At 34.2% G+C, this 19874-nt stretch overlaps 1 protein-coding gene across 1 annotated transcript in view; it reads left to right on the plus strand.

Annotated features, from left to right (window-relative positions):
- Themis (thymocyte selection associated) overlaps positions 1 to 19874 on the plus strand; it is a 180941-nt gene that overhangs the window by 23876 nt on the left and 137191 nt on the right. The gene's annotated exons all lie outside the window — the stretch shown is intronic.

Consider the following 19874-nt stretch of genomic DNA (forward strand, 5'->3'; position numbering starts at 1 on the left):
GTTTTGTAGGCAGTATTTCTAGAAAGTATGTTATCTATTCTTCTGCCCATATCATACAGCCTTGACTATTTTTGTTAAATAACATTTTGAATTTAGATAGTGCAATTCTCCTCCCCACCCTCCACAGTACCAGAGATTTAACCCAGAGCCTTTGTACATGCTAGACAAGTGCTCTTCCACTGAGATATATCCCCAACTTTTTTTTAATCACTCAATTTTCAGACAGAATTTTGGCAATTTGCCCAGGCTGACCATGAAATTGTGATCTTCCTGCCTCAGCCTTCCAAGTTGCTGGGAATACAGGCTTGTGCTATAGTACCCAGCTGATTCTCCTTCCTTCCTTCCTTCCTTCCAATGGACTGAACTCAGGAGCACTCAACCACTGAGCCACATCCCCAGCCCTATTTAGTATTTTATTTAGAGATAGGGTCTCACTGAGTTGCTTAGTGCCTTGCTTTTGATGAGGTTAGCTTTGAACTCATGATCCTCCTGCCTCAGCACCCCCACCCAGCTACCTGGATTACAGGTGTGCGCCACTGTGCCCAGCCTTTATTATTATTATTATTTTAATTATTTAGCTTTTCTAGTTCCTTGCCCTTTTCGTATTCACTTTGGAATAATCTTGTATGTACCTACAATAAAAATCTTGCTGAAACTTTAATAGGAATTGCATTTACTATACATCAATTTGTGGAAAATTGATCTCAACTATGAAGAGACTTCCAACCCACGGACACAATATGTCTCTTCATTTAGTTTCTTAGTATCAAAATTGTTTAGTTTTTTGCACACAAATTCTATACATGTTTTGTTATATTTACAACTAATTATTGTTTGAGCAATGATACATGATTTTTAAATTATGATGTCCACATGCTTATAGTCAGTGATAGAAAATAAAACTGATATTTTGTATGTTAATTGAGTAACCTGCAACTTTGGTGAGCTCATATAATCATTTTAGGAATTATTTTGTTGATTCTTTGGGATTTTCTGAGTAGGTTATTATGTCATTTGCAAATAGAGACACTTATTTTTTTACTGGGTTACAAGTCTTTTCTTTCCGATTCTTGTGTTACTACATTAGCTACAGCTTCTAGGAATATATTGAATGAAAAATTAGGGTGGGTAGTATTCAGTTTTTTACCATCAAGTAAAATTATAGCTTTGAAATTTTTTAAAAATATATATAACTTTATTTGAGGAATTCCCTGAATTCTTAGTTTTTCTGACTGTTTTTCATTATTCTTTTGAAGAGCTATTTAATTTAATCTTTTTCAAAAATTTTTAATGTTTTAATTGATACACCCACATGCCTCTTCTTCTTTGTCCTGTTAGTACAGTGGAGGCCATTGACGTCTTCGTTGTGATTTAACCATCTTTATGTCTTTGGGATTTGTCACAGTTGGTCATGGTGTATAACTATTTTTGTATGTAGTTGAATTCCAGTTGCTAATATTTTGTGAAGGATTATTGTCTGTCTTTGTTAATGAAAAATGTTGGTCTATGGTTTTGGTATGATGATAATACTAGCTTTACCAACTAAATTGGTTATTTTTCTTCTTATATTTTCTGGAATGAATTATATAGAATTAGTAATAAAACTTTCTCAAAAATTTGGCAGAATTTTCCAGGAAAACAATTAGGGCCTGGGGATTTTTTTTTTTTTTTTTTTTTTTTTTTTTTTTGGTTGTGGGGACGTTATAAAATTATGAATTCAGTTTCCTTAATGGTTACTGGAATGAACAAATTATATGTTCCATTTTGGTGATATGTGGTATATTTTTTGAGAAATTGGTTCATTTTCCCTAAGTTGGCAAATTATGTAAGTAAAGTTATTACCCTTCTGATGTCTAGAGGGTCTGTAAGATACCCTCTGTTTCAATACTCTTTTGGTCATTTGTCTTTCTCATTTTTCTTCCAGAGTTACTGGTGATTTGTCAATATGCTTTATGGTTTCAAAGATTCTTCTGTTTACTACAGTGATTTTCTCTATTGTTTTTCTCTTTACAGTGTCTTCACATAGGAGCTTAGACTATTGATTTGAGACTTTTTGTTTTTTTCTAATGTAAACATTTAGTGCTAAAAATTTTCCTGTCAGAACCATCTTGGTTGTGTCCCACAAATTTGGATAAGACGTATTTTCATTTTCATTTAGTTCAGGATACATAACTATCTTTTCTTGAAATTTCCTTTTGACTCACAGATTATTTGGAGGTATGCTGTTTGGCCTTCAAGGAGAAGGAGAATTTCCTGTTATCTCACTGATACTGATTTATTGTGGTCATAGAAGAGCATGATATGTTTCTTTTAAGTTTGTTGAAGTCTGTTTTATGGCACAGTGCATCTAGCTTATGTCTTTGTGGGCACTTGAAAACATTCTGCTGCTGTTTGGAAAAATATTCTATTAATGGAGATTAGATATTGTAGTTGTCAGTGTTGTGGAATTCTCTGTGTGCTTGCAGATAATTTGCCTAGTTCTTCTTTCAATAGTTGAGAGAAGGGATGCTGAAGTTTCCAACCGTAATTGTGGATTGGTGTATTTCACATTTTGGTTATAACAGTTTGTTTCACATTTTTCAGCTCTGTGATTTGTCAAATGCCTTTTGAGGATCACTATATATTCTTGGTGGATGAACCTGCTTATGCTTTTGTAATGTATCTTTCTACTTTAATTTGGGGACTCTAATGTTTACTTTATCTGATATTAATATATCCATTTCTACTTTCTTTGGTAAATATTTGCATGATGTATCTTTTTCCACCCCCTTTTTAAAAAAAAAGGTCTGGGCTTCTGGGCTGTAAGAATGTACACCTATATCATATTTACTTAAAACTCAATTATCTGGGACTTTCCTTTCTGGGAAAATAGAGTAGACACATATTTTCCTATTCTTGCACAGTCCAAACTTAAGCTAAAGAAACTAGAAACCTAGAATTGCCAGTGGGTTCTAACCAATAAAGCTTCAACAAAGCCTGTTTTCTCTAGCTAAAAGACAGAAAAGAAACAATCTATAAGACTGAAGTCTTTGGGTTGGGGTTGTGGTTCAGTGGCAGAGTGCTTGCCTCGAATGTGTGAGGCACTGGGTTTGGTCCTGAGCACCACATAAAAATAAATAAATAAAATAAAGATATTGTGTCCATCTACAACTAAAAATCATATATATATATATATATATATATATATATATATATATATATATATATATATATATATAAAGACATAGTCTTTTTAAATTAACCACTGCATTCCAGCCAAGTATCAAAGAAGAAACTGGCTATATGTCAACCCTTGACAGTAAAAGCCAAGTAGAGGCCAAATAGAGGCCCTACCAGCCTGTAATAAGACATTCCTCCAAGCTTTGCTTGGGTGGTATCAGAAAAGAGAAAGTTGACAGCCGGAACTTGCATCTTACTGAAGCAGCAAAAAATTCCCCAAGCCTGTCCCCACCCAAAAGTGTCCTTTTTCCTTTGCCCTGGAGGTCATGGCTGTCTGGTGAAGAATCAAGACTTTAACCTTATCCCTGCCACGTGGTGTGAGGAAAAGCTGTTGGGAACAATAGTAATGCACACTCGTTTCTCTCCCAGGGTCGTGTCACAGTGAAGAGCTGGACTTTCACCCAGCTCAGCAGTAAAGAGGTCCTCTCCCCCACTTGGTTGTCACACAGACTGAAGGGGAAACATGGATTTCTACCTCACCTGATAGTAATGAAGCAATGCAAGGTCCTCTGTGGGAACAGACAAAAAACAAAAAACAAACTGAAAATTAAAACATAAAATGGCAGACCGAGGTCCACCACATCAATATTTACATTAAATGCATATGATCTGAATTCACAAAAGCAGATTGATTGGCAGAGTAGATTAAAAAAAAAAAAAAAAAAAAAAAAAAATATATATATATATATATATATATATATATATATATATATATATAAAACCCAAATGTATGCTATCTAAAAGAAGTTTATTTCAAATGTAATTATGTAGGCAGACTTTTTTTTTAAAGTTTTCCTAGTATCATGCAATTTTCCTTCACAGTAATTATATTTCATATTCATATATTTGTATGATTATTTGATTAAAATATTTTCTTTTAATATGTTAACAGTTTCATGAAGATCAACAACACATATATATCTTGCTCACCAATATATCAGTCTTATATAGAATAGTCATTTTGTTTGGAATATACTATGTGTTTAATTAATTTGCTGAATACATAAAAAAAAGTAAGTCAATAAATGAACAATTAAGTCTCAGAGATCCTCTATAAATAGTTATAGATTTTTATCCTTGCCTGGGTAACAGTTATGCCAATTTTCACATGAAAGAAAGCAGCTTATCTTCTGCATTAGGAGTACTTCTAAAATACTCCTTCTCTGTTACTATTGCTCTGTAATATAGTTTGAAATCCGGTATCGCTATACCGCCTGATTCGCACTTCCTGCTTAGAATTGCTTTTGCTATTCTGGGTCTTTTATTTTTCCATATGAATTTCATGATTGCTTTATCTATTTCTACAAGCAATGCCTTTGGGATTTTGATTGGCATTGCATTAAACCTATATAGAACTTTTGGTAATATCGCCATTTTGATGATGTTAGTTCTGCCTATCCATGAACAGGGTATATTTTTCCATCTTCTAAGATCTTCTTCTACTTCTCTCTTTAGGGTTCTGTAGTTTTCATTGTATAAATCTTTCACTTCTTTTGTTAGGTTGATTCCCAAGTATTTTATTTTTTTTTTTTTGAGGATATTGTGAATGGAGTGGTTTTCCTCATTTCCATTTCAGAAGTTTTGTTGCTGATATACAAGAATGCCTTTGATTTATGCGTGTTACTAGTATGGTATTATGTAAAAATGTGGATGTGTAACCCATGTGATTCTGCAATCTCTACTTGGGGTAAAAAAGGGAGTTCATAACTCACTTGAAGCTAATGTATGAAATATGATATGTCAAGAGCTTTGTAGGGTTTTGAACAACCAATAAAAAAAAAAAAAGACGTTCAAGGCCAGCCTCAGCAATTTAGTGAGATCTTCAACAATTCAGTGAAACTATGTCTCAAAATAAAAATAAACAAAAAGGATTGGGGATGTAACTCTATGGTTAAGTGTCCCTAAGTTCAATCCTCTGTACAAAAAAAAAAAAAAAGTATCATATTGGTCGGCTTTTCCACTTCCGCACATCTGTATTTCCCCTTAAATTAGTCCTCAAGTTGCTGTTTTCTCATTGAAAATTCCAATTCTTTCAATGAAACTAAACGGCTATGTTCACTGATTTATGTCCTAAATGTTAAATCCAATAAGCATTTTCATGTTCTTGATATCTAATCTTTCAACTAAATGTGTTAACCAGTGCTCCTTTAAAAAAAAATTCTTTCTTTGCTGTCTATACTACCACTCTCTAATAAATGGTATTAAATAAAAAATAAATAAATAAATAAAATAAAATACTCCTTCTCTTTACCTTATGATATATATAATAAATACACAATACTAATATTTGTTTGCCCCCTACTTAAATATACAAGGCAACAAGTAGCCAAAGGTCACCAAGCTACTTTTCATTCCAGACCCACCTAATCTGATCACTTCAGGAAATGAGGATTTCAATATTTTAGACACATGTAATCCATGTATCCAACATGGTTACGTGGCATACCAGGGTTCACGGGTAGACATTTGAGAAGCATTGACCTTGAATGTATCTTTATTCTTAATCCAAATCCATTTTCTCACGTTCCTATGTTCTCTTCCTTGATGTTTTCTTCTTAGAATGACTAATGAGGAAATATCAATTTTTCAGTAAGGAAAAACCTGCCCCATCTGTTTTAGACAGGTTTTTTTTTTTTTTTTTTTTCCTGCTATAGTGACCGAAACGCCTCATAAGAACAATTTTAGGGGAGGAAAAGTTTATTTAGGGGCTCACAGTTTTAGAGGTCTCAGTCTATAGAAGACCAGTTCCATTCCTTGGGGCTTGAGGTGAGGCAGAACATCATGGTAGAAGAGTGTGGTAGCAGGAAGCTGCCCACATGATGATCAGAAAGCAGAGAGAGACTCCACTTGCCAGATACAAAATACATACCCCAAAGACACACCCCCAGTAACTGATCTCTTCCAACCACACTCCACCCATCTTCAGTTAATCCTGTCAGGGGATTAATTCACTGGTTGGTTTAAGGAACTCATAACCGAATCATTTCTCCTCAGAACTTTCTTGCATTATTTCACACATGGGATTTGAGGGGTGACACCTCACATCCAAACCAACACCATCCATAGGAGGAAGCACACTTCATCTTGATCACAACAATCACACCAATATACAAATTTTAAAACTATACTATTATTATTCAGTCTTAGAAGTAATAATCATAGTATAACACTTGCTGATACTAAGCCCTCAACAGATGTCATGTTGGGGCTGTGAATTTAAGATTAACTTACTTACTCCTCAAAACAACTATTTGAGTTAATATTATCCTTATATGAAAAGTAAGAAATAAAGCATATCCCTATTTAATAGATGAAGAAATTACTTTAGTCATACATCAATCAACTGAATATTCTGGATTTGAACTTGACACTAGAGAAAGAATTGTTTTTTTCTTTTCTGTTTTCAATGTTTGTTTTTCAGTCCTAGGGTTAGACTCCAAGGCCTCATGCATAGTCCACACAAGCACTACTAGAAAGCTACACACTCCCAGCCAAGAAAGCAATTTATATTGGAAAATTTTTCCTAGTGAAATGCATAAGAATGAATGGAGAGAGAAAAGTGTGTATGTATGTGTGTATGTGAGACAGAGAGTGAGAGACTTATTTCCTCAGTGGAGATAGCGATCAGTTCTGAAATTTCATTTTACAGTCTCAACCTCAGCAACAGACTTCCTGTCTTTGGTGTTTGAAATAAAAACACACATTTATCTTTCCATAATACAATTGTAAGATTTTACAGGCACACTGCAATCTAACTTAAATAATGCAACATATTTCCTTTACACGGTTAGCTGTCCTTGAACTTTATCTGTTCTTCCCTTCAGCAGTAACAATGTCAGCTAAAGACAAGATTGTGCTGCTCTCTTGAAGCTTTCTGTGGCCTCTTAATTATGTTTCAGTCATTGAGTTGAGATGGTGTTTGATGTGCAAAATTTCTGTTGCCAAATCACTAAAATGAAAGGAATGTTTCCTCTTCTCCATCTCTATCACTAGTTGAAACTTAGATACTATAGTAGAAACTTGAGCAGTCATCTTAGAGCATAAAAGATGAAACCCATGGTGAAGAGATCCGAATACCAACATAAGAAAACCAGATCCTATGAAGATTCCATGTAAACCTTGACAACTTAGGACCAGGTTGTTACCTGAGAGACAAAAATAAACTTTATTGCTTAAGGAACTGATATTTGGGGATCTGTTTCATCACCGGAATGAGGGTTTTTGCAGTGGATTCATGACCAACTCTTCCATTCACTATTTTGTATTCCAAAGAATCAAACATACCACTTAATACAGGGAAATCACTTGGCTAAACTCAGTTGCCTTCAAGTCAGTTTTTTCTCAGAGTTTTCCCAAGACTGACAATGGGTTATGTGACTTAAAAAGTTCTGAGGATTTTTACCCTGGAAGAAGGGAACAGTTATTAGAAAGTAGTGATCATATTTCTTTTTCTATAGTAGAAAGAATTTTTTTTCTTGGCTACTAACAATACTATTAATGATAAAAAAAAAAAAACCCACAAAACTTAGTTGTAACCAAAGCTCTTTCTGCTTGGTATTCTTTTTTACTAATTGTTCTTTTTATATTTGTGGACCTTTCATCTCCAGCTATTTAGAATGTATGTCTCATAAGAAAAAAGATCCTTTGCTTTTTTTTTTTTTTTTTTGTTATCTTTAGATAGTACCTTTTTTTTTTGCTCTGAATTCGGCTATATTAGATTCTCAGTGGATGATAGAGACTGTTTACTAAAAGTGAATATTAAGAATTCTTCAATATTACACATCAGTTCACATTGTTATGAAGCATTTTCATTGTTTTAAGAATTTAACAGAATATAGAAAATAATGAGATCTCATAATGCACTTTTTAATTGTAGATGGATGCAATACCTTTATTTATTTAATTTTCATGTGGTGTTGAAGATCAAACCCAGGGCCTCACCCCGTGAGGCAAGCCTTCTACCACTGAGCCACAGCCCCACCCTTCTCAGAATGCACTTTTAAATTTTATTGTAGTTTTAAATTTCTCAGTGACATCTTTGAACATAAAATCTAAAAATATTATTCTTCCAAAGATATTGAAATTCTATGTATTTTAGGTTTAATATGACTAAAAAATCTTTACCAAAAAGAGAGTTAGAGTTGAAAAAACCATTTAGTGATATAACTATATAATGTTAGTGTTATTTTAGAACTTAGTCATTGAAAAACTCTATAAAGCAAAACTATAAGACATGATAGGTAGATAATTCAAAATGAATATTGTGCTTTATAAAAGAATATTAAAATACTTAATATATTTCTAGGAGAAGCTAGATCTTTAATCTTCTATTTTCTTTGAGTTAAAGGAAAAAACCTCAATAAGTCAGAAAACAAAGAAAAGGAAGTCTGCAAAATTTTTCAAAAAAGAGAGATACCAGGGACAACATCAACATGTACAGTATTAATTTAGTATGATATTTTACAAATGTAAGAAGAGTATATTTCAAAACCATGCAAAAATATAGCTGTTGGAGACTTCATTTCTATTTTCAAGGCTTATCTGGGAATCTAGGAACCTACTCTGTTACAAATGACTGGATACATAGAAAAGATAATGCAAATGCTGCACAACTAATATAAAATTGATAAAGTAACATTTTCACAAAGTGAAAAACTTTACTCCTATATGAACATAAAATGAATGTATAAAAGATTTTAACTCATTAGTAAGAGGACCAGTATAATATTAAAGCCAGTTCAGGGCTGAGGTAGTATCTCAGTGGTAGCTGTCTTGTTAGCATGCACAAGACCTTGAGTTTGATCCTCAAACACACACACACACACACACACACACACACACACACACACACACACACAACCAGAAATGCTAAAAATGAATTTACAGTATATTCAACCCTCATTATCAGCCATAATCATGTAATATTTAGAGTTATTTTTTCTGTAAGATATAGCTGAATCTTATATCTAATGAAAAAATATTGAAATGGAAAATAATTATCTGCATTACTATGGAGAAGAATAATCTATATTTCTATCCATTTTCTATAGGCAATATAATGTCACCCAAAGATGTATACCTCTGTAGAATCAAATAATTCCACAGAGTCTAGTAGGCAATATCTAGCTCTCCACAGCAATCTTTTTTTTTTTTTTCCCTTTCCAACTCCTAGACAGGTTTTTTTTTTTTTTCCTGACAAAATAATGGAAAGTTTTAAGACATAGTACTCAATAGGGTTAACTGAATAAATTCACATACTTCAGCTTTCAATGTTCCAAATTAAAAAAAAAAAAAACCCTCACCTTTGACTAACTCCTTGGACATATCCTAGAAGCTCTTGGAACATCCTGCCTCATAAGAATATCGTAATATATCCTGGACTTAGGCCACTTCAGATAGTTTATTCTAGCAATGTGATTTATGGTGAATGCCTACTTTTTGTTTGTCTGGGACACATTGTATTAGTTTCACTGTGGAGAGGGACCTGGATATTGACTAGTTAAGATCTATTCAATGGGCCAGCAGTGCTTGTGTGACTAATAAAAAAATCCCTGGACAGTAAGACTCAAGTGAATTTCACTCATTGGCAATAGTTTGTACATGATGCTAATGACCATTGCTTAGAGAACTATGCTCGTGAATGTGATTCTACTGAGAGAGGACAATTGGCAATTCTGCCACATTATTCCTAGACTTTTCCCTATGTATGTGTTTCCTTTGTTCATTTCGATCGGTATCCTTTCTCTGTAATAAGCTATAACCAGGAGTGTAACAGCTTTTCTGACTTCTTATTTTGGGGGTTGAGGGGAACAGGGTACTGAGGATTGAACTCAGGGGCCCCAGCCCTATTTTGTATTTTATTTAGAGACAGGATCTCATTGAGTTGCTTAACGCCTCATTTTGCTGAGGCTGGTTTTGATGCTATTGCCTCAACCTTCCAAGGTGCTGGAATTACAGTCATGTGCAACCGTGCCTGGAAGCTTTTCTGACTTCTATGAGTTCTTTCAGTAAATCATTTAACCTGAAGGTGGATGTGGGTTCTTCTGATACATATCAGTAGATATTATTTTGCTGGACATTCAGGTAACTGTTAAAGAAGGTCTTCAACAGACAGAACTGAGAAGCTGAGAAACTGGGCTTGTTTCTTCAGGTTGATTTGAAGTTTCATTAAATGACTGTTAGTCATAGTCTTCAGCAACAGCATCCTGAAGCTGATCAGACAGGATGCTTTGGAGGTTAGAAATACATTTCTCCACAGGGGTCTCCAAATCAGGCCCAAGGAGTTTTCTCCAGCACAACTCTACATTGTACTAGCATTTTTCTTTCCCTGATGTTTTCCCAGAAGATAGACTTGGAATCCTCTATTCTCTTTCCTGCAAAACATAAATTCTATGACTTTCTTCCTCAGGATCTGACTTTTACTTCTTTAAATCATAAACACTTTGTAAATCGAAAGCTTTGATTTGCAAAACATTTTTTTTTTCTGATGTAACACAAGAACAATTTTGGAAGTAAAATATAGTGCATTTGACTTTTTTCTTTTTGTAGTTAGAAAAAAGTTCTGATTTTCTTTCCATCAGAGTGGGAAATTCCTTCATGCACTGGATCCCTCTTTGTTTAAAAATCTACTATATGATAGCAGTCTCCCATTATTTAATTCTTATATTTGTAAAAAAAAAAAAGAGAAAGATTTTGACTATGATGTAGATATTTTTTATTCTAATAAAAACTGTATTTTTAAAGACTATTATTTCCCTAAGTATTCAAAAATTATTCCAAGTCTGAGAATTAAGCAGTGACTAAAACTTCTATTTTCTTCCCTGGGGAAATAATCCTCATGTTTTGACTTTAATAATGGAAAGTATGCAGGGGAATTATTCATCTTTAGATCATGTAATATTTTTCTAATTTGCTACTCAGTTTTCAGTTGTTTTTGTTTTTTATACTATAGGAATTTTTTTGACTATTGGCTGACAAGCCAAATGTTGTGATCTTCGTACAAAGATTTTATTTTCTTGTGGGAAACTCTCTTTGGACATTCCTGACTGGTACCATCTAGCCTCTCCAAGAACATTTATGGACACACATTTTTGAAAGGCAGGATACTACATTACCAAACTTTGAGAATATGTTCACTACCATGAAAGCTGAGGTTCAATAGTTTTATAACGGATAACCTACATGGTATGCCAAAGTCCTGGATATTCTCCAATTGTTTGGCAACTCTGCTTCTTAGAAGGGACAACTGATGACAGCTGTCTTCAAACATTTTAAGGTTTCTATCTAGAAGAGCTAAAATAATTGTATTATTCCAAGGACTACAATAATCCTAAGGTATATATCCGACAGGAACAGGAATTACATTTAACAAAATAAAGAGGATTTTAATGGTGATGATGGTTCAACAGTAGTTTACTTTAAAATAAATTCATTAAAATAAATGGAGTGTCATCAACAAAAATGTTCAGATGTAGTTTGGACAACCACTTGGTAAAACTTTTGTGAAGAGACTCAATCACTGTAGTACATTAGTAAGATAAGATGGTATTTAAGTTCCTGTCACTGAGACTCAGTGATTCAACAAATCTTTAGAATTGGTGGAAATTTGCTTAGAGATATAAATTAATTTTAAATTCATTCTCCAGCTGCTATTGGGCTACATAAAGCTGTGATCATTATCAAGTTAGATGTTTTATACTTAAATGCAGACAGCTGCCTTAGAATAAATGATGGATTCTGCTACATTTCTTTTGAAAAAGACTTTGGCAGTAAATTATCTCAACTTGAGGATTAAAATCTTTAGAAGTTATATCAGCCAAAGGGACAAAAAGAAATAAATTATAGTGCAGGACTGGGCTGACAACAATTTGTACCTGGTAAACTGTCTTTGATTGGAGAATCACCAGGAACTTCATATTGAAGACAATTATTAGGTCACATCTGGACTTAGTTGGAAATACATCGTAGATGATTAGTGGTGGAAGAACACATTTCAGGTATTTGCCATCTCTTTCATGGAGAATACCTGGTATGTCATATAGGTCAAACTCACAGAATTCAACTAGGGGATTTCCCATGCTTATGGCTTTGAAACTTCCATATATAGGTTGAGCAACTCAAACACCCCAAGTCAAGTAGGTTAAAGCAGTGACTTGCACAACTCAGATGAATATGATGTAGAAATCTGATTCCCCAGGTAATAATTTGTAATTAGAACTATTACTATCCAGTTAATTACATTTTTGTCTTTTAGTTAGGGGACCCAAGCCACTGATATTATTGAGATAGATGAGTTAATAACACAGACTAATTCTTTATATAAATATTTAGTTTATTACTTTCTTTTTCTCAGTATGCTTGATTCATACTCTTTCTAGTTCCTTGAAACTACATTTTGGTTTGTCTATGGTCATATACATATTTTTTTAACTTAGTGCCTTTAGGAAGGGCTTTCAAACTATCTGTGGTGAAGGCCCAATTTGTTTTCTTCTTCCAATTCATCATGGACTGATAATTCAATAAAATACAAGATAAATTAATTATGAAAATTAAGTAAAAAAATTAAGGCCAGTCATGGTGGTACACACCTGTAATCCCAGCAGTAAAATACAAAATAGGGCTAGGGATGTGGCTCGGTGTTCAAGTGCCCCTGAGTTCAATCCCTGGTACCAAAAAATATGTACATTAAAAACACACAAAATAACAAAATCATTTGTATTTAATTCAATGGACAGGACCTCCAACATGTCTATAAAAATATCTAAATTTTTACTCTCATTTCTAAACTATAATTCACAAGTAGAATAGTTAATGAAAGGCTTTATTAACGTTAATGAACATAGGGAAGTATATAGTGTAGTAAAGCTTTGTTTTTTTATGTATTGTGTGAACACTTTATAGTGCATTGGAGGCCCTGTATAATCAATGCAATCAGTACATTTATATTCATTAAGTGGGTTTATAGCTTTAAGTGGCTATAGAGGTCTCTAGTAGATTTATTTACATTAATTTATGCAGCATAGGCAAGTATATTAAAATATGTAAAATGTGCTTGAAACTAAGTTCTTCCTAAAGTAATAAACTAATTTCCAATGTGGTATTGTTCATTAAAGAAATCTTTTTATTGTTGGTGATGTCATTTTGGGTTGACATTTGAATAAATATAAGAATGTTTGATTTATGAGTAAGGAAGCTAAAGAACCACTGAATTACTCCACCATCACAGGCAAACGTTTTGTGGATATGTAGGGGGGATATTCATTTCATACAGCTGTACCCTAAATCCATTTGCTTTGATAATTTTTGACACAAAGACCTGCGATCATGACTTCTATCATGACAACCTCTTGCAAACCCTCTTAGCACAGTTTTAAAAATACATTAATAAAATAGGCCATAAAATAATTATTTCTCAGGTAATATATAAAATTGTAACTTACTTCTTCTCTGTCACTAAAACCTAGTCATTCGAAAACCATGTGCTTTACTCAGAATGGTTGAAAAGTTAGGTTTTCTGGTTTCCAACCTTACTAGCATTTTGATCTGCTGTTTTGGTTGTCAAGCTCCTGTTAGAACTTTCATTTCTCCCCATGCTCAGACTTTTAAAGACTCATCAACATACACTGAAGTTTCCAGCATATTTCTGTTTCTAGGCTTGTCTTGGATAATACTTACATCTCCAATTATCAAGAAGAACCTCATTTCCTTAGAGGCTGGAGAAATTATTGCTGAGTTCTTCCTAGTGAAGCCATCGTTTATCTTACTCCATTCCAGTGTTTTTCTCTCCTTATACTGATATGTCAGGGGGAAGAAAGTGTGACCTTGAAAAATCATTTCTTATCAATGGGCACATATACTTTCTGTGATATATATATATACAGGTAAAAATGGTTACTATTTACCCATAGTAAAACAATAGACTTTCTGTGTCATGCCTACTTATTTGTATACTGCACTCAAATATCAAATATCATGGTCATTTATTTTTCTATATATTCTTCAGATAGTGAGAAAGACTTTGTCTCTATCTTTCAGGGAATGGAGACAGTCTCAATATGGACAACTGGCCATGTAAATGTCTGTTTCAATCATAGTTCCCATTAAGCTTCATTACTATGGTGAACTATATAAGAGAAAATTGAGCATATTTCTTTAATGGCTCATCAAGCACCAAATCTAGGAATATGGTTCCAATAAAGGAATTTTTGCACTTAAAGTCTCCCTTTATGGTACTGCTGATTCTTGATAATTTGTGCTATTCTTAAGCAAAGAATAGTCACACATATTTATGAGAAGCAAAGGCATCTTCATGAGTAACTTCCATCTAATATGATTTTCTATTCATTGTCATATACTATCAAACACACATTGCAGACATAATTTCCTAACTCCTCCATATCTATTTCAGGTCATCACATGAGCCGCTCTTCAAGTCTAGCATTATAGAGATGGCAAATGTAATGGTAATGTGGCAAACTCAGTAGGTAGAAATCATTGGAGAGTCACCTATACTCAATATTTTCTTGCCTGGGGAGTCACAAGTGTCCAACTAATCTCACATGTGCTTGTATTTTTGATAGTAAACATACCACTTGAACATATAAACACACCAAAATCTTCAGTTTATGGAGAATAACCCCTTCTATATCATTGTAAATGGTAATATTTGTTGTCATCCTACATTAAATCAAAGTAATAACATTCATTAGGGATTTACTAAGTGACAAAAACTGTGATTCTAGCTGTGTACGGTGGTATACATACAGTTAGCATGGTGTTTCTTTACTAGAAACACATTCCAAAAAATATGTAACATTAATGGTCAGAAAGTAATATCCTAAGAGCAGGTCGTCATAATAACACATTAAGAGCTATAATAAAAATGCATACAGAATGCTATTAGGACACAGAGGAGGTTATTAATTGTTAAACAGGTGTGGGGATCAAGGAAGTCTTTGAAGAAGATGAGCATGACCTGGATCTTTAGAGTTAGATGGACTTTTGACAGGTTGAGGAGAAGGTGAAGGGGCAGAGTATATTTGAGTCAAGAGGAGAAAATCTCCAAACAATGTAGTTTTCTCTTTCCTGACTGCCTCATTTTGAGGGGAAGAAAATCTATTGAACCAATTGTTTTGGCTGTTCTGATATGATCACAGCATTGCTTATTTGGATTGTCCAACAAGGGATGAGCTCATAAAAGGATATTAATGTGTCGTTTTTATTGAGCAAAGTAGCATTACAGAGAAGGTGATTTCAAAGGCACGTGGCTCTTTCATTACAGCCTTCAGGGGGGATGTTTGATCACTGAAAGCAGGCTGCTTTGTTCCACTTTTCTCTGATGTTTGGCATTATCCTGAATACATATGCTCTGACTTGGAAAGAATCAGTCTGTAAAGATAGAAGAGATTCGAGACTTGCATATTCAAAATACATGTCTTGTGGTTAAAATGAAGCAAAACCATTTTAATATGTATGTCTATATATACACAAACATGTTTCAGACACACATCTCAGAAAAATTTTAAAAAGCAATTACACATATGTGTTTTTTCTGAGATTTTGAAAATGTCTATTTATAAAGTTCACCATTTTATATTAGAACTGAAGCCAAAAGTATTTTAAGAGACATTATATTGGCCATAGCAAAATACAAGGAACTTTCCAATTTTAGGGATTTGAGATTGGCCATATGTTCTTGTCACCTGTACTACAGTCATTCACTCTCTAATGCTGGCCATCACTAAGCATTTCTTTATTAAAGTGTGTTAATAGCTTTCTTGGTTAGAAAAACATTGAGAGTCACAAAATATTAAAGAGAAATTATAAATGTTAACCTAATTTGCATGAAGTTTTTTTTCCTTAAAAGATGTAAAAAAAATTGATTTTTTTTGAAAGATGATGAGAGGGATGTTTAAAAAGAGAACTGAAGAGTCAAAAACATTTTATATGGTGACCAAAACTCACAGAATTTTCTTCTCATAGAATTTTCTGATTTCTAGTCCTTGTGAATTAATACAGAATCTCATGCAAATATATTGCTCCATTTTTAATTTTTTGCTGAATTTTTGAGAGACGGTATTTTAAGTCAGTCCACTGGCTATCCATTACGTCTACAATTAGACACTCATTGCACTGAAATTAAGCACAACAGACTTCAGCTAAAATTGGGGGTTAAAACATGTTCTATTTCAGGTGACAAAGAAAAATCTTACCATGCCACTTCTCTATTTTTTTTCCCTTGTCCCCACTTACAGCATCTTTCACCTCAATAATACCAGAGGTTTTCTCTGTGTGCCATGTCCTCCTCTTTCTGTCTAGTTTTGTAACAATCTCTAGTTTTGTAACAAATTCAGCTAAGCTTTTGTTGCCTACACCAATGCTTTACAAACTTAATGTACTTATAGATCACTTGGGGATCTTGTTAAAAATGCAGGTTCTGATTCAGTAGATCTGAAGTCTGGGTAAGATCCTAACAAGCTCCCAGGTGAAACAAGGTGACACAGTGAACCAAACTCTGGATAGCAAATGTCTAGAGTACAAATGACCTCTTATTAAATTGGAATTTGTTCTTGCACCGTTAGAACTGGAAGTGAAGATTCTCTGCCTTTCAGGATGCTTCAGACTTCAGATGACTCTTGCTTTTTTTTTTTTTTTTAAGAGAGAGAGAGAGAGAGAGAGAGAGAGAGAGAGAGAGAGTTAGTTTTAATATTTATTTTTTAGTTTTTGGTGGACACAACATCTTTATTTTATTTTTATGTGGTGCTGAGGATCGAACCCAGCGCCCCATGCATGCCAGGCGAGTGCGCTACCACTTGAGCCACATCCCCAGCCCAACTCTTCCATTTTTTTAAGAGCATTTTTCTTACTAGTTATGCATAGTAATTGAGTTAATTTTGACAAAATCATACCTGCATGGAATTTTATTTCAATCCTCATTCTTCACCCCAACCCCACTTTCCTTTTCCCTATTCTCTCTTTCCCTATTCTCTCTCCCTTTATTCATATTCCTTTTACTTGTTTTTAAATTTATTTTTTGTTGGTACTTTCTATATATACATGAAAGTGAAACTCCCTGTGGTCCATTTATATGTGCATATGATGTAGTTTTGTTAAGTCTATTCCATATTTCCTCCTCTTTCCCATCCTTCCTCTCTTACTCTCAATCTTTCTTCTACTCCACTGAGCTTCCCTATATAATTTTGATTTGAAAGAATTCACAGTCTGAACTCCCTCTATGTTCTTCTCTAGCCTCTGTTTTTAACCACTTCCCCTTTATTACCTTACAGTTTAGACATAACAAACTACTTGAAATTTCCAGAATGTGTCAGGCTCTTTCACATGTCAGTGCCTTTTCAAATACTGTTCCCTCTACCTGTCCTATGATCTTGTGATGCATCCTTTAAAATACAGCTCAGCTCTCCTCTCCTTCGGTAATTCTCCTTTAATCTTTTCCCCATGCAATTGCTAATTAAACACCTATCATATGCTCCCACAATGTCCTGTGTTTCCTGCATTACAACTTTCTCATAATCTGTTGCAGATGTTAGCAGTACTTGGCCATCTTCTTCTAAGCAGATCTTCTGGTGAAAAAGACTGTGCGTTTTATCTGACACATACTGCCAAACACACTGCTGGACCCATAGTGCAGCATCATATGACTAAATCAATCAAGGTCACTCCAAATGAATTTGGGCTAACTAAATAAAGACACAGACACAGAAAATATCTTTTTCTTTGGGTTTAGTGACTGCTCCTCAGCCACAGCTCCCAGCAGTGGGGGCAAGGCAAGCAAAAAAGAGAGGGAGCATGCCTCAAACCCAGGTTTTATTGGGGAGAAGCCGTTCAAATGAGGCAAGGGGTAGAGTTACAACAAACAGGTGGTTGTAATCCAACCCCATTGAGTGATGCATCTTTCTTATCCAAGCCGAGGTAAGGTCCAATTGCATTGCAATGGGTGCAACACCAGTGCAGTACCTCTTTACTCAAGACTTAAAAGTGTGTACACAGCTCCTTTCCAGAGTGTAGTAGCCATTCTTTTATGTTTGAGGACTCAGTGGAGAAAGGAGATTGATATGTTATAGTCACGCATTAATACAATGCAATATTTTCTCTCATGAAGTTTAAAATTAAATTGGAAGTAATAAAAACTAAATTCACAAAAAGTTAAACACAGGGTGAAATAATACTTAAGATTTAAAATGTTAGTATGTGATAGTTGATGAGGATTATAGCAAACAGCTTTTCTAAGTTTATTGGAGGAAATGTCATTGTGGATTATTTATTGTTTATTTGGATGCCTCAATTTGTTCCATAAAGGACTTGATACCGCTGATAATTCTATGTATTACAGTTTAAAAAAGTATGAGAATTTAAATAGTTAAGGAAATAATATGAGAAAAAAAGGTGTTTTGGAAGTACATACTGATAAGCTTGAGGAACAGATACACACTAGCTTACAAAATTACTCTTCATTAGCTAAGGGACAGTAATGTTGATGTACTGAGGTCATTTCCACCCAGTCTGGATGGTGGACTTTTATGGGACTATTAGCAGCTCCCTAGTCCTTTGGTTTCTGGAGGAAATTGGCTAGTAAGGTACCTGGAAGGAGAATGAGATCAGACATTAATTTTCTTAGGTTGCCTGGGGCTGGCTGTACCTCTATGCAAATAGCCCATATGTTAAACCTTCTTAAATTGTTTTAATTTGAGTGTGTCCCTTTACCTGGTGGGACTCCGATGTAATTGAAGAGCTGAATTGTAGAGCTAGATTGAATGCCAGGCTTAATAACTTTTATGAGAACCATTAATGCCATAAAAGTGTTTCCAAGTTCTTACTATATATCAGGTCAGGCAGGGTCTGTGAAGGAGTATTCAATAGAAAAAAAAAATTCAGATATCAAGCAAACCTAAAACTTTGTCCTCGAATACTTTAAATTTAGTGTGATTAAGAGGCTATGAACTATCTCAAAGGTTAGAACACATTAATATTCTATTTAAATAAAGCTTTGGCTCTTCAGTGTTTACTTACATCAGCCTTTTTTACTTCATAATCGCAGTGCAGCAGCACGCCAGAGTTGTGGTTTGGGGTTGTTTTCTTTTCACTAGGGGGTAGATTGTCCGACCTCTCTGCCTCTCCACTTTCCCGTTGCTCATTCTTTGGTTATTTCACTGCCCCTTGTCCTTTCATCAGAGGACCAAACAAGGAAAATGAATGAAAAGCTTAACTTTAGAATCTATGATGAGAGGTTTGTCAAGAAGGATACTGAAAATCCTGAATTACAGTGAAGCTTTGCAGTTTATCTGGGCTGGTCTGCCCCCTGTTGCCATAAAGGTATTGTTTCCAGCTTCTCAAAAACTATCAGATAAAAATGGGCAAAGAGTCTTATATTCACAATAATGAAGAGGAGCAGATCTAACAAATAAACATGGTGCTCTTCTTCCCTGGGGAACAGACCCGTCTTTGGATCTTGTATTGTGTTACAACCCTGTTTGCATTACTTGCTTAAATCATTGTTGACTCGTCTGAGCCTAATTCTGTGACTTAGAAAAAATAGATCATAAGTCCCATCAGTGGAAGGCCTGTTTGTTGTTTTGACCTTGGAAAGATGAGCTAAAGTTGCTGAGAAAACCACAAATTCAATTTATAATAATGCAAAA

Source organism: Callospermophilus lateralis, chromosome 6 (genome assembly GCF_048772815.1).
Source record: "Callospermophilus lateralis isolate mCalLat2 chromosome 6, mCalLat2.hap1, whole genome shotgun sequence".
Taxonomy (NCBI): Eukaryota; Metazoa; Chordata; class Mammalia; order Rodentia; family Sciuridae; genus Callospermophilus; species Callospermophilus lateralis.